The following is a 14,093-nucleotide window of genomic DNA, read 5'->3' on the forward strand; positions in this document are numbered from 1 at the left end:
GTTACAGTGTTACTTTTAAAAGTAAAAACAAGTCCATCCTACAACCTATTGTAAAAGCCATCTAATCAGCAGTATTAATGTAAAGAGGTGTGCAATTTGTCAAGTGGCGTCGGCTCTGAACAGCAGACGAGAACCGCTGCAGCCTGTGACTTGTAGCAGCGGTCAGGGGATTAGAACGGACATCGCTACTGGAGCAAGTGTTTAAAGTAGCCGGGGGTGAATCCATAGGGGTGAATGGAGAATGCCTCCATTTATGGTTTCAAAACAGTTCATGCAATGGTTAAAAAAACTTCAGCGTTGGACAAATGCCTGATGTCTTAAGGCTCTCACATTAGATCTCAGCGTCACCTACACTAATTATTGGCTGATGTGTATGGTCCGGCACCCCCAGACCGGCCTGCAGTGATGGCCAAGTGTCAGCCCACAGAATGCAGCTATATTTTATTACTTTTTACCTTGACATTCCCCATAGTGCTGCCAGAGGAGACATTATGATCACTACAATTACCAGCCCTGGCACACTGCAAAAAATGGGTTACCGGGTGTGCAACTACAACTCCCAGCAACCACTGCAGAGGTCAAAGGAAACTACAACCACCAGCGTGCTACCAGATGGAGGTTGCATGGTGCCCTGCACCCTGCTTTATTAAGGGGGCTTACACAACAGAGCGGTATAACGCACATTTTTGTCTTTAGAAACGCATTTGCACTGGAGTCTGCACGCCAAAATGAGGGCCAAGCAGGCGGCAGGGGTCTGGGAGGCGGCAGGGGCAGAATTACGACTCGGTCTGATAATACACAGCACAAGGCCCTGCTCCAAGATGGCGGCTAATAAACCACGCGGCCGGCTACGATAACCAGAAAACACAAACACCTCGACCCATTCAGAAGCCAAAAGCGATGACAAATACGGGCAGATAAACGGCAGAAGTGCTGCGGTCGGGCGCGGTACAGGTTTCCCTGTTCCAACCCACACGTGCAAACTCACCGGGCGCTCCGAGGGAAAGGAAGGGCGCGCCCACAGCGGCCATTTATATAGTGCAGTACAAACCACGCCTCTTATACGTCATCTTCCAGCGCCAGCCAATGATACGTTCCGATATGTCTGTCGCCAGAGAGGGGAAATGTCCGCCATTTTTCTGGTTGAAACGAATGGGACACGACTAGTTCTGGCCTTTGAGGCTTGGTGCACGGACTGTATGAAGTCCGGGTGGAGAGCAGACGGCACAGGGGGAAGTATTAGGCTGTTAAATTGTGATTAATATCATTATTCGTCAAGTCCTGCTATATGTACTGGAGACAGGAAAATCCGTCCCACAGGTGACAGATCAGACGCACTGAAATCCGCCAGATAACGCACAATGCGAACTGTCCATTAAATCGCCACTTCCTAAGCTTCTAGTAGAGAACACAGATGTGAGTAAAGAGATAATAGTTACAAGCTGCCTGTCTCCTAGTCAGCTCACTGATGGATTCTCAGTTAACTCCTTCTGCGGCCAGCACCAACACAAAGAAGGCAAATGGTGCAAAACTGAAAGAGACTAACACCATAGAAAGTTATAATCAGTTTATTAGGGGATTTCTGTTACAAAAAAAATGCATGTAAGTGGTATCTGTCCCTTTATTTCTGCCTTTTAATCGCCTGCGTCCCCCAAATAATAGAGTGCAGAGCAATGTGAAGCTGTTCACATGTTCAGTCTTCTGTTACTTTTTTCAGGGTATGGAATCCGGTTACAAGAAGCAGTGTGTTCACCCTTCCCCATTTTCAGGGATGAGATCGCCGGTGTCTTCCTGAAGTGGGTTCACCCAGAAAAACTGCGACTTCACAGATAGAAAAAAAAAAGCGTTGTATGAACATAGCCTTAATGAAGCTCGATTGTAAGCATGATTTTTAGCCCCAGATACATGCATTTAGATACAAAGAAAATAAAAGCGGAAAACCCCTTTAATTCCGCCGATGTCACAGTCGGCCGGTGTTTGTGGTGTCTTGTTAGCAGACCTGATCCTTTAGGCCGGCTTCACACTTGCGAGTTTTACGGACGTAAGAGCGCAGAAACTACGTCCGTAAAACTCGCAAAAAATACGGCACAATTATTCTCTATGCCCCTGCTCCTATCTGCCGTATTTTACTGATCAGTATTATACGGCTTTCTACGGCCGTACAAAATCGCAGCATGCTGCGTTTGTCACCGTATTGCGCAAATAAAACGCCAATGAAAGTCTATGGAAGCGTGAAAAATACGGATTACACACGGACAAGCAGTGTGACTTGCGAGAAATACGCAGCGCTGTTAGAGAGAAAAGCCGGTAATTCAGTGCGGTGTACAGTAAAATCACACTGACAGCTTACAGTAGAATAGGTAGAATAAATGTGTACACATAGAATAGGTATATATACATATACATATATATATATATATATATATGTCAGTGAGACACATATATGTATATATATTAATATTTTTTCCAGCGCTATACAGCTTGAAAGCCGGTAATTCAATTACCGGCTTTTTCTTTCTCCTTCCTAAAACCCGACATGATTTGAGACATGGTTTACATACAGTAAACCATGTCTTCTCTCCATTTTTTTTGCAGATTCCACACTACTAATGTCAGTAGAGTGTATCTGCAAAATTTGGCCGTTCTAGCTCTTAAAATACAGGGTTAAATGGAGGAAAAAATTGGCGTGGGCTCCCGCCCAATTTTCTCCGCCAGAGTAGTAAAGCCAGTGACTGAGGGCAGATATTAATAGCCTGGAGAGGGTCCATGGTTATTGGCCCCCCCCTGGCTAAAAACATCTGCCCCCAGCCACCCCAGAAAAGCCACATCTGGAAGATGCGCCTATTCTGGCACTTGGCCACTCTCTTCCCATTCCCGTGTAGCGGTGGGATATGGGGTAATGAAGGGTTAATGCCACCTTGCTATTGTAAGGTGACATTAAGCCAGATTAATAATGGAGAGGCGTCAATTATGACACCTATCCATTATTAATCCAATACTAGTAAAGGGTTAAATAAAACACAAACACATTATTTAAAATTATTTTAATGAAATAAAAACAATGGTTGTTTGAGTATTTTATTCTACGCCCAATCCAATCACTGAAGACCCTCGTTCTGTGAGTAAAGAAACATAATAAACCAACAATATACTTACCCTCCGCAGATCTGTAACGTCCAACGATGTAAATCCTTCTGAAGGGGTTAAAACATTTTGCAGCAAGGAGCTTTGCTAATGCAATGCTACTCCTCGCTGCAAAACCCCGGGGAATGAGTCTAAATATAGATCAATGAGCTATATTTAGCTTCATTTGCGGTGAGGCGCCCTCTGCTGGCTGTTCATAGATCGTGGGAACTTTCCTAGAAAGCCTGGGGAAAAAAATATATATATACCGTCTATATATATATATATATATATATATATATAGACGGTATATATATATATTTTTTTCTTTTTGGGACACATGGATCACTTCTATAGCGGTATGTTGGTTTTGCAAGCCTGCGAGAAAACCACGCAGTACGGATGCCATACGGATTACATACGGAGGATGCCATGCGCAAAAAACGCTGACACACCCTGCCTACGGAGGAGCTACGGACCACTATTTTCGGGACATTTCAGCGTATTACGGCCGTAATATACGGACCGTATTTTCATACGCTGAGTGTGAAGCCGGCCTTATAAAGATGATGTGCTGGTAAAACATAGCTGCGAGGCAAGCAGGGGCTGAGCAGGTGGAGATGCCGGACCCCCAAGTGTGCAGAGTTTAGAGCACCGCTGTACTTTGTAAAGAAGGAGCAAGGGCCGCCGTATAGATGGTCAGTAGTGATGAGCGAACATGCTGGGATAAGGTGTTATCTGAGCATGCTCGGGTGCTAAGGGAGGTCTTCGGCGTGCTCAAAAAATATGTTTGAGGATCAACGGGAGAAGCCGTCAATTACAGCAACCAGGGTCTGATTCATGCTACCCATGGGTGGGCATACCGTCGTTTGACGGGTTGCTGATTTTGATGCGGGCCCGCACGTCGAGCCTGCATCTTTACCGGCAGATGATGGCTGTTATAATCAACCATCAACTGCCTCGGCTCCACCAGTGTCAGCCTATCGATCTGTGACAGCGGCATTTACTGCATGGGGGTTGCGTCATTCCATGCTCCCATTTGTACACCGATGAACTGACATCATATCTGGGGGTCTGCATGAAGACCTCCGTGCTTGTCATGACAGTTCTTCTGTGAAAGCCGGCCTGTTGCCAGCGTTCATAGGAGACCGTGATTTTTGCTATACATAGCAGGGCTGTATACAGCACAAGGGATCATACGATCGCAGATTCTAAGACTAAGGCTACTTTCACATTTGCGTTGTGCGGTGCAGCGTCGGCGACGCAACGCACAACGCATGCACAACGCAGCCTTTTGTGACGCATGATTTTTGGCACAGAAAAAACTGCATCATGCAGCGTCCTCTGTGCACTGACAGTTGCGCCAAAATGACGCATGCGTCACAAAACGCAAGACAACGCATGTCCATGCGCCCCCATGTTAAATATAGGGGTGCATGACGCATGCGTCGCCGCGGCTGCGCCCGACGCTGCGCCGCACAGCGCTAATGTGAACGTAGCCTAACAAAGACACAGAAAATAAAATATTTTTAAAAATATGAAAAAGTAAAAGTTCAACTCACCCCCATTTTCCACCATCAAAACTTCATTGAATAAACAAATACACATATTCGGTATCGCTGTGTTCATCAAGTCCGATCTATTAAAATATAGAATAAATTAAACTACTTAATGCAAAAAAACAACTAAAAATGCCAAAATTGCGCTTTTTCGGCTGCCGCAACAACAGAGAGAAATGTAATAAGAGGCGATCAAAACAGTGTATCTACCCCACAATGATATCAATATAAACAGCGGCTCAGGGCGCAAAAAATAATCCCTCCCTCAGCCCCAGATCCTGAGATATAAAAAAGTTACAGGTATTGAAAAATGGCGACAAGTTTCTTTTTTTATTTTTTTTAATTTTTAATAAAAAATTTTTAAATTTCTTCACTACTGAAAAAACAAAAACTATGCATGTTTGGTATCTTCGTAATCATACTGACCTGGAGAATCGTATTCCCAGGTCCTTTTTACCGTAAAATGAACTCTGTAAATAAAAAATAAAAAAATAACAGAATTGCGCTTTTTTATTTTGCAAGTTATCAGCTCAAAGTATAATCAGACAGCTGGCGTGTGTATGAGCGCTGAATTAAAGGGGTGTTCCATCTTTGGGGACATTTTTTTTTCTCAAATACATGCATTTGCAGCTAAAAAAACAACAAAAAATGTATGTATACTTTTCTTATCATATAATATTTTAAAGTGGTTGATATCAATTTCGGATGAGTGGGCGCCCCCACCGATCAGCTGTTATTTGCCGGATGTAAACTCTTTGAACAGAACGAAGCTCCATGCAATGTGCAGGAGTCGCTGACCGGTGTTGCAGAACGGCATCAAGAGCTGCACTGTGTTGTACCCGGCAGCGGCCGCTATGGAGGTGATCAATATCCTGTGACCAGATAACCCCTTTAATGAACTTATGACTATAAATGACGTCATTTGCAGACAGCGTCTACGTCTCCGCACCTGATAAAAGCATACAATAGCGGAAAATGGAAATTATTGATTCTATAAATGTTTAATGTGGACTAGTTTTCATGACTGTGCACTTCTAAATTTGGCTTTATGGGGGAGGTGAATGCAGAAGCTTCTGGCCTGAGATAACGATTCCCACCTATGTGTAGAATATTACAGGACGGTCTTTCAATACATTATGACACATATTATTGGGAATTTGTTGCATTTTTGTTTTTTTTTAATTCTGCACTTTTTTCTGTCCCAGGGGAACAGCCTTTCCCCCTCCCACCAGTTCACTTATTTTTGACCTATAAATGTCCTACCAGATTGACCTTGTAGACTGCTTGACCTCTCTCTCAAAAGACTGGGAACGCTCAAAAGACTGAACATGTGACCAGCGAAGACGTTTTACAATAAAAATGAAGAGGAAGATTCTAGCAAGGATTTTTCAGTGATTTTTTTTTTTGAACAGCTCTCCGCCCCTTCGTCACATCTCTGGCCCAGTGTTTACTTTGGCCCAAAGGCTTCCAGCCGTGAGCAGATCCAGGAGATGACCTCTGGGGCCTGTGGCCAGAAGTAGTGGCTCAGTGTTTACTCTAGGCCAGGAATTCCAGCCATGAGTATTATTATTATTTATTTATATAGCACCATTGATTCCATGGTGCTGTAAATGAGAAGGGGTTACATACAAGTTACAGATGTCACTTACAGTAAACTAACAATGACGGACTGATACAGAGGGGCGAGGACCTGCAGGCTTACATTCTACAGGATGGTGGGGAAGGAGACAATAGGTTGAGGGTTGCAGGAGCTCCGGTGTTGGTGAGGCGGTATCTCCGGTGTTGGTGAGGAGGCAGCGGGGTCAGTGCAGGCTGTAGGCTTTCCTGAAGAGATGGATTTTCAGGTTCCGTCTGAAGGATCCGAATGTGGTTGATAGTCGGACGTGTTGGGGCAGAGAATTCCAGACGATGGGGGATATTCGGGAGAAGTCTTGGAGGCGGTTGGGTGAGGAGCGAATAAGTGTGGAGGAGAGAAGGAGGTCTTGGGAGGACTGGAGATTACGTGAGGGAAGATATCGGGAGGTTACTTCAGAGATATATGGAGGAGATAGGTTAAGGATGGCTTTGTAGGTCAGTATTAGTAATTTGAACTGGATACGCTGAGGGAATGGGAGCCAGTGAAGAGATTTGCAGAGGGGGGAAGCAGAGGAGTAGCGAGGAGAGAGATGAATTAGTTGGGCAGCAGAGTTAAGGATGGACTGGAGAGGTGCAAGGGTGTTAGCAGGGAGGCCACAGAAAAGGATGTTGCAGTAGTCAAGGCGGGAGATGATGAGAGCATACACAAGCATTTTAGTAAATTGACGGTTGAGGAAATACGGATTCTGGAGATATTTTTGAGCTGGAGGCGACAGGAGGTGGAAAGAGCTTGGATGTGCGGTTTGAAGGACAGGGCAGAGTCAAAGGTTACTCCGAGGCAGCGGACTCCCGGTGCGGGGGAAAGCATGATGTCGTTGATTGCAATAGATAGGTCAAGTAAGGAAGATCTATGGGAAGGAGGAAAGATGATGAGTTCAGATTTGTCCACATTGAGTTTGAGGAAGCGAGAGGAGAAGGAGGAGGATATGGCTGATAGACACTCCGGGATTCTGGACAGCAGAGAGGTGACGTCTGGGCCAGAGAGGTAGATCTGAGTGTCATCAGCATAGAGGTGGTACTGGAATCCATGGGACTTTATGAGTTGCCCCAAGCCAAGTGTATAGATGGAGAAGATTAGGTGTCCTAGAACAGAGCCTTGGGGGACTCCAACGGAGAGGAGGTAGTGTGGGAGTGGGAGACGCTGAATGTGCGGTTGGAAAGGTACGAGTAGATCCAGGATAGGGCGAGGTCTTTGATGCCAAAGGAGGAGAGGATCTGTAGTAGGAGGCAGTGGTCAACTGTGTCGAAAGCAGAGGACAGGTCTAGAAGGAGGAGTACAGAGTATTGTCCATTAGCTTTGGTGGTAAGTAGGTCGTTAGTGATTTTGGTCAGGGCTGTCTCAGCTGAGTGATGGGGGCGGAAACCAGATTGTAGATTGTCGTACAACAAGTTAGATGAGAGGTGGGAGGAGAGCATGGACGTGCTGCTCCAGGAGTTTGGAAGCAAATGGGAGCAGCGATATTGGGCGATAGCTGGACATAGCAGTTGGATCGAGGGTTGGCTTTTTAAGGATAGGTGTGATTGTGGCATGTTTGAAAGCAGAAGGGAAGGTGGCAGAAGTTAGTGATAGGTTGAAGAGGTGGGTTAGGGATGGGATAAGTGTGGTGGTGAGGTTGGGGAGGAGGTGGGATGGGGTCGAGCGCAGAGGTGGTGAGGTGGGATTTGGAGAGGAGACAATTAAGCCCCCGTTCAGTGATGTTGGATAGGGAGGTTATGGGGTTTGGGCATTGGTCTGGTATACAAAGGGGTTGTGGTGGTTGAACAATGATCGATCTTATTTTTAAAGTGTGTGGCAAAGTCCTCAGCAGAGATGAGGGAGGTTGGAGGGGGCAGTGGGGGGCAGAGGAGGGAGTTAAAGGTTTTGAATAATTGTTTTGGGTTGTAGGATAGGGAAGATACCAGGGTTGTGAAGTAGGCCTGTTTAGTGAGTAGACCTTGGACCATGTACAGTGACCTACAGGACCTGCTCGCGGCCAACAGACTGAACACTCGGCCGGTGTGACGGAGGACCAGACAACGGACAGGAAGCCCCCGCCACTCCCAGTTCGTGGTCCGGTTCTCTGTCCCATCGCACCTCTGGCTAAGTGGTCACTTTGGGCCCAGGGCTTCCAGCCGTCAGCAGATCCAGGAGTTGACCATCTCGGGGGCCTGTGGCCAGAAGTTGTGGCCCGCTGTTTACTCTAGGCCAGGACTTCCAGCCATGAGTTAGGCCCTGGACCATGTACAGTGACCTCCAGGACCTGGTCGCAGCCAACAGACTGAACACTTGGCCGGTGTGACGGAGGACCAGACAATGGACAGGAAGCCCCCGCTACTCATGGTTCGCGGTCCGGTTCGCCAAGGAGCACTGTGAGGTGGGGTGAGCGGGAGCAAATTACAAACACAATCTGCATTCTCCAGTTTGCATTTTTCTTTTTTTCTAAATCAATTCCACCCAAATAAATTGGCCCATCTCTAGTCTCCATGTGACCACTCCACCAAATCAATGGCGGATGTGATAAAACTTTATTGTCCCAGCATTTGTGCGAGCAGCAGAGCAGGAGCCGCGTGTACTTTGCACTAGTGTGAAACGGCGGTCCTGAACAGGTTAATCCCGCACGCTTTACGCACAAACCATTCGTCCCGCCCCTTCACAAGTTGAGTGATGGGTAAGCAGCCAATCACCATTGAGCGACGCCAGACGTCTTCCAATCAGCTGTGAGGATACGAGGCGGGGATGATGAGGTCACTAGGAAGCAGTGAGGAGGGGGGGTGGTGGCCGCCGTGACAGGATTCCTGCTGTTACCGCTCCTGGCTGATGAATGGCTCCTCATTAGACAACCAGTGTGCAGCCGAACCCTCCGCTCCGGAGCCGCCCCGGGAAGGTAAGGAGGGCGGCCCCGGTGTGTGGGAGCATGGCACGGCGAGTTGTGCGGGCTCTGCGCTCAGGGCTGGAGGAAGCTGCAGCCTCCTATACCGAGGAGTTGTACTGTCACACACTAGCATGTCACACTGTTTATAGAGCTACTTTATATTATTTATATTCTATGTATAGTATTGTAGTTTTAGTTTATAATGTCTATATGTTTTGTATTTATATTGGCTGTATTTGTTTTATTTTTCACTTATATTTTATATTTACATTATTGTTTATTATAGCTATATTTATATTTTTATTATATATTATAGCTATTTTATATTTCTACATATTATATTAAAAATTAAGTACCATAAAATGTAGCAAAATATTAATATAAATAATAAAAATATAAATATAGCTAATATTTTACATTTTTATTATAGCCATTATATTATTTTATTGTATTTTATAATTTTTATTAAATATATGTACATTTCTCCGGGATGTTATGTGATATGATCAATGCTAGCGAGCCGAGGGTGCTTCATGATAAAATTAAAGGGATAGTCCTATCTCCTGCATATGTGTCCTTTTACGCTTATATTAAGAACTACCTGCTAAGGCTTAGTTCACACTGGACGTTTTTGTTGCATTTGTTTTTTTTCTGCAGGAAAAAAGCTGTGGCCAGGGTTTTGCTGCATTTTTTTTTGCGGTGTTTTTGGTTAGTTTTTTTATTCCATTCAATTGAGTGGGTGAAAAACCGCTGAAAGTTCAGAGATGTAAAGATGGCCATCTGTCCAAAGAACTGGAGCATTATTAAAAAAGAATCTGGGAGCGGGAGGGGAGAGTTGCCAAAATTGGCAATATATCCAGTTAGTTGCTGTAGATTCCTCCGCCATTGTGTGCACACGCAGTGACCTCCATTGGAGTCTTGGGGTACGTGCCCACGGTCAGGAATAGGCTGCGTCCAAAACACTACTATGTCTAGAAATCCCATGCCCACTGCTTTTTACCGCTGCGTAAACTGACCCGCGGTGCGGGTTTACCAGCCGCAGCATGTCAATTTCTGTAGCGGAGACGCCAGTGTCCTCCGCGTACTTTCCCTTAATATACACTGTCATTAGATGCTGTAAATCCACGTAGTTCCAAAAAACAAATGGGTAATCTAGAATGTAGCGAAAATATGCTGTGTCCAAAACGCTACTATTCCTAATCGTGGGCCCATACCCTTATACGTGTGACCAATCCTGATTCCTGCTATATTTGGTGCCACAATGTTGGTGGCGCTGGAGATTGACATTTTTGTTACCATACCAACTGATGAATCAGCTGGACTGTCGATATAAGAGCATCTGCTGAGGATTCTTCTAAAAAGACACTTTATTGAAAATAGTGTTGAGTATAATTATGGAATATTAACTAAAAAAAAAAGATTCAATGCATTGCAGAGGAGGGGGGCACTCACCTTGCAGAGCCCCCCTGGGCAACCCCTAGGGCAACCCCTATCCCATGGGTAGGTCACGAGTAGCGTAAGGGCTGGGCAACCCCTATCCCATGGGTAGGTCACGAGTAGCGTAAGGGCTGGGCAACCCCTATCCCATGGGTAGGTCACGAGTAGCGTAAGGGCTGGGCAACCCCTATCCCATGGGTAGGTCACGAGTAGCGTAAGGGCTGGACAACCCCTATCACATGGGTAGGTCACGAGTAGCGTAAGGGCTGGGCAACCCCTATCCCATGGGTAGGTCACGAGTAGCGTAAGGGCTGGGCAACCCCTATCCCATGGGTAGGTCACGAGTGGCGTAAGGGCTGGGCAACCCCTATCCCATGGGTAGGTCACGAGTAGCGTAAGGGCTGGACAACCCCTATCACATGGGTAGGTCACGAGTAGCGTAAGGGCTGGGCAACCCCTATCCCATGGGTAGGTCACGAGTAGCGTAAGGGCTGGACAACCCCTATCCCATGGGTAGGTCACGAGTAGCGTAAGGGCTGGGCAACCCCTATCCCATGGGTAGGTCACGAGTAGCGTAAGGGCTGGACAACCCCTATCCCATGGGTAGGTCACGAGTAGCGTAAGGGCTGGGCAACCCCTATCCCATGGGTAGGTCACGAGTAGCGTAAGGGCTGGGCAACCCCTATCCCATGGGTAGGTCACGAGTAGCGTAAGGGCTGGACAACCCCTATCCCATGGGTAGGTCACGAGTAGCGTAAGGGCTGGGCAACCCCTATCCCATGGGTAGGTCACGAGTAGCGTAAGGGCTGGACAACCCCTATCCCATGGGTAGGTCACGAGTAGCGTAAGGGCTGGGCAACCCCTATCCCATGGGTATCATTAGGGAGGACATCATTAGGGTTTTTTTTCTTTTTTCCCACCACAAATCCAGTGAAATTCCCTGGTGTTATACACAGAATTTCTCAGCGTAGATGTTAGAACCTATTCGGCACTCACCAGCTCGGAAAATCTGATAGTCCTTTTATTCCATGCAGTGGGATCTGGACATAGGATGTGCAGGTTAGGCTTTTTTTCACACTTCCGTCGGCAGGTGGCCGTAATGCGTCGACGCGACTTATCGACGGATGCGTCAAAAATAGTGAAAACCGGATGCAACGTATCCAGTTTTTCGACGGATCCGCTAGACGGTTCTGTCGAAAAACTGGATCCGTTGCATCCGTCTTGTCCATTTTTCCCATCCGTTTTTTTTTTTTGACAGATCCGTTTTCCATGCCTACAAATGGGAGTCTCCCAAATGTGATTGGCTACTGGAAAATAAGGAAAACCTATATATTGAGTGTTTTAACACCCCATCTTTGAGAGGGTTTAGAGCAAGTGGCAGAAATGGAAGGAGTTATAGCAAATATTGTGACCATCTATGCATCTATCCATCAGGCAGGTTGCTGGCAGGCTTCTTGCTTGTATGCGTCTTGCTGACACATTGAGGAATGAAGCCACATGCCAGGTTTATATAGATTTGGGGCTGTCTGGTCAATTGGCTACTAAATGCTGATTTGGAGCATGCTCAGAGTTAAAAAAAAAAAAAAAAAAACGGATTCCATCGCTGGATTCCGTCATGCGACGTGCCACGACGGGTCCTGCGTCCATAGGCTTCCATTCTAGCCAACGATGTATGCCGCTGGATCCGTCGTGGCACGTTTTTCCAACGCAGACAAAAAACGTTTCATTGTACGTTTTTTTCAGATGACGTGTCGCCAAATTCCGCAGGATCCAGTGAACGACGGACGAAACGTGTTGCCATAAGTCGCGATACGTCGCTAATACAAGTTTATGAGAAAAAAAACGCATTCTGCGGGCAAATTCGCAGGATGTGTTTTTCACAAAACAACGCATTATGACGGGAGATGAAAGACAGAAGTGTGAAAGAGGTGTGCGGGGAGAGGCAAAATAATACTCGGCCATTTGAAAAAACTGGCATATCTTACACACCTAAAGATTTACAGAAAATTGGTCCTCTTAAACCCATTTTTTTTTTTTTACTATCGGAGAACTCATAATATGAGACGTTCTAGTTAATAATAGACTATTATCTACCCAACGTAACTGGTTAGAAAAACATATACTTCCATGTAATAATAATTGCGGTAATTGTCCTAGCTGCCATCTCCATATCACATTAATCCCCTACGCATTGGCCCCAAACTACGGTACATAAAACCACAGATATTATATTCTGTAGAACTGAATTTGTAGTATATACATCTTATTTTGCCCATGCATGTTTTATTACATAGGAGAAACTATTAGACCTTTAAAACCCAGATTTTGTGAACACTATAGTTCTATCACATCAAGATTTATTAACCATATGCAGGTAAAAGAATTCATATCCAGAGACCTTGCGTTTTGCAGATCTTGAAGTGGTTAATTATCCAGCCCCAAGGTGGTAACCCCAACAATATACTACTTAGACATGACGCTAAATGGATCATGAAAACCAAAGCGCAAGTTCCCATTGGATTAAATGATACATTTGATCTATTTCCCTCTAATTTACGAAAATGTGATTACCATATATCTTCTTTATTGTACATTTCTGTGTTTTCTTATACATAATGCTACATATATTTTTTTCACCTTACACTGAAAGGTCAGCCCTGTATAAGGGAGTAACCTTATGTAATTACACACTTGAACCCCTTCAAGCATTGTTAGGCGAAACGGCCGTTGTCCACTTCTGCCTCTCCCCGCATACCTCTGTAACCGGCATATCTTGTTTATGTCCAGAGTCCTTTTATTCCTTGCAGTGGGATATCACACTGGTGAGTGCCGCTTATCTTCTAACATCTACTCTGAGAACTTTGTATATTTCATGCAGAGAAGCTAACACTGTTGGATGAGCCGCTGTACCTCCAAGTCGGTGAGTCTACCATCCTTCCATGAGACTTTCTTCCCTGTCTGGTTCTGCTACTTGGTACTTTGAACACTTCTTATATGCAGAATTTGCTGAGGATTTCTCTGCTTTCACAAGGAAAATGGTTGAATCTGTTGTCAAAATCCGCAAGAGCAGACTGAGAAGCTAAAAATTCACAGCGTTCTCAAGTGAGGGGGTTTTCTTTTGGTGAAATCTCATCCGCTACTGATTTTACCGCCTCTGGCTAATAGCTGTAAATCATGCTGCTGGGGCGATGAAAACTTAATCTTCGAGCAGTCATAAATACTCGGAGACCAGCCGAGGAACGAGTACACTCGCTCATCACTACCCTTAAACTGATTGACTTGGGTCAAACGTTTGGGATATCCTTCCACAAGCTTCTTACAATAGTTGGTTGGAATTTGTTCCCAATCCTCGACAAAACTGGTGTAACTGATCCAGGTTTGTAGGTTGCCTTGCTCGCATCGGCCTTTTCAGCTTTGCCCATAAATTTTCAATAAGATTGAGATCAGGGCTTTGTCATGGCCGCTGCAAAACATTGACTTTGGAATC

The 14,093-nt window shown here is 45.5% G+C and overlaps 1 protein-coding gene across 1 annotated transcript in view; it reads left to right on the top strand.

The window, feature by feature from the left end:
• Positions 1 to 9,045: 9,045 nt before the first annotated feature.
• Positions 9,046 to 14,093, top strand: part of MBOAT7 (membrane bound O-acyltransferase domain containing 7) — a 35,551-nt gene continuing 30,503 nt past the window's right edge. The window contains exon 1 of the mRNA XM_069742197.1: positions 9,046 to 9,181. The gene's annotated coding sequence lies outside the window, so the exon portion shown is untranslated. The remainder of the gene's footprint in view (positions 9,182 to 14,093) is intronic.

The sequence above is a fragment of the Ranitomeya imitator genome, chromosome 10 (assembly GCF_032444005.1).
Source record: "Ranitomeya imitator isolate aRanImi1 chromosome 10, aRanImi1.pri, whole genome shotgun sequence".
In the NCBI taxonomy this organism is placed as follows: domain Eukaryota; kingdom Metazoa; phylum Chordata; class Amphibia; order Anura; family Dendrobatidae; genus Ranitomeya; species Ranitomeya imitator.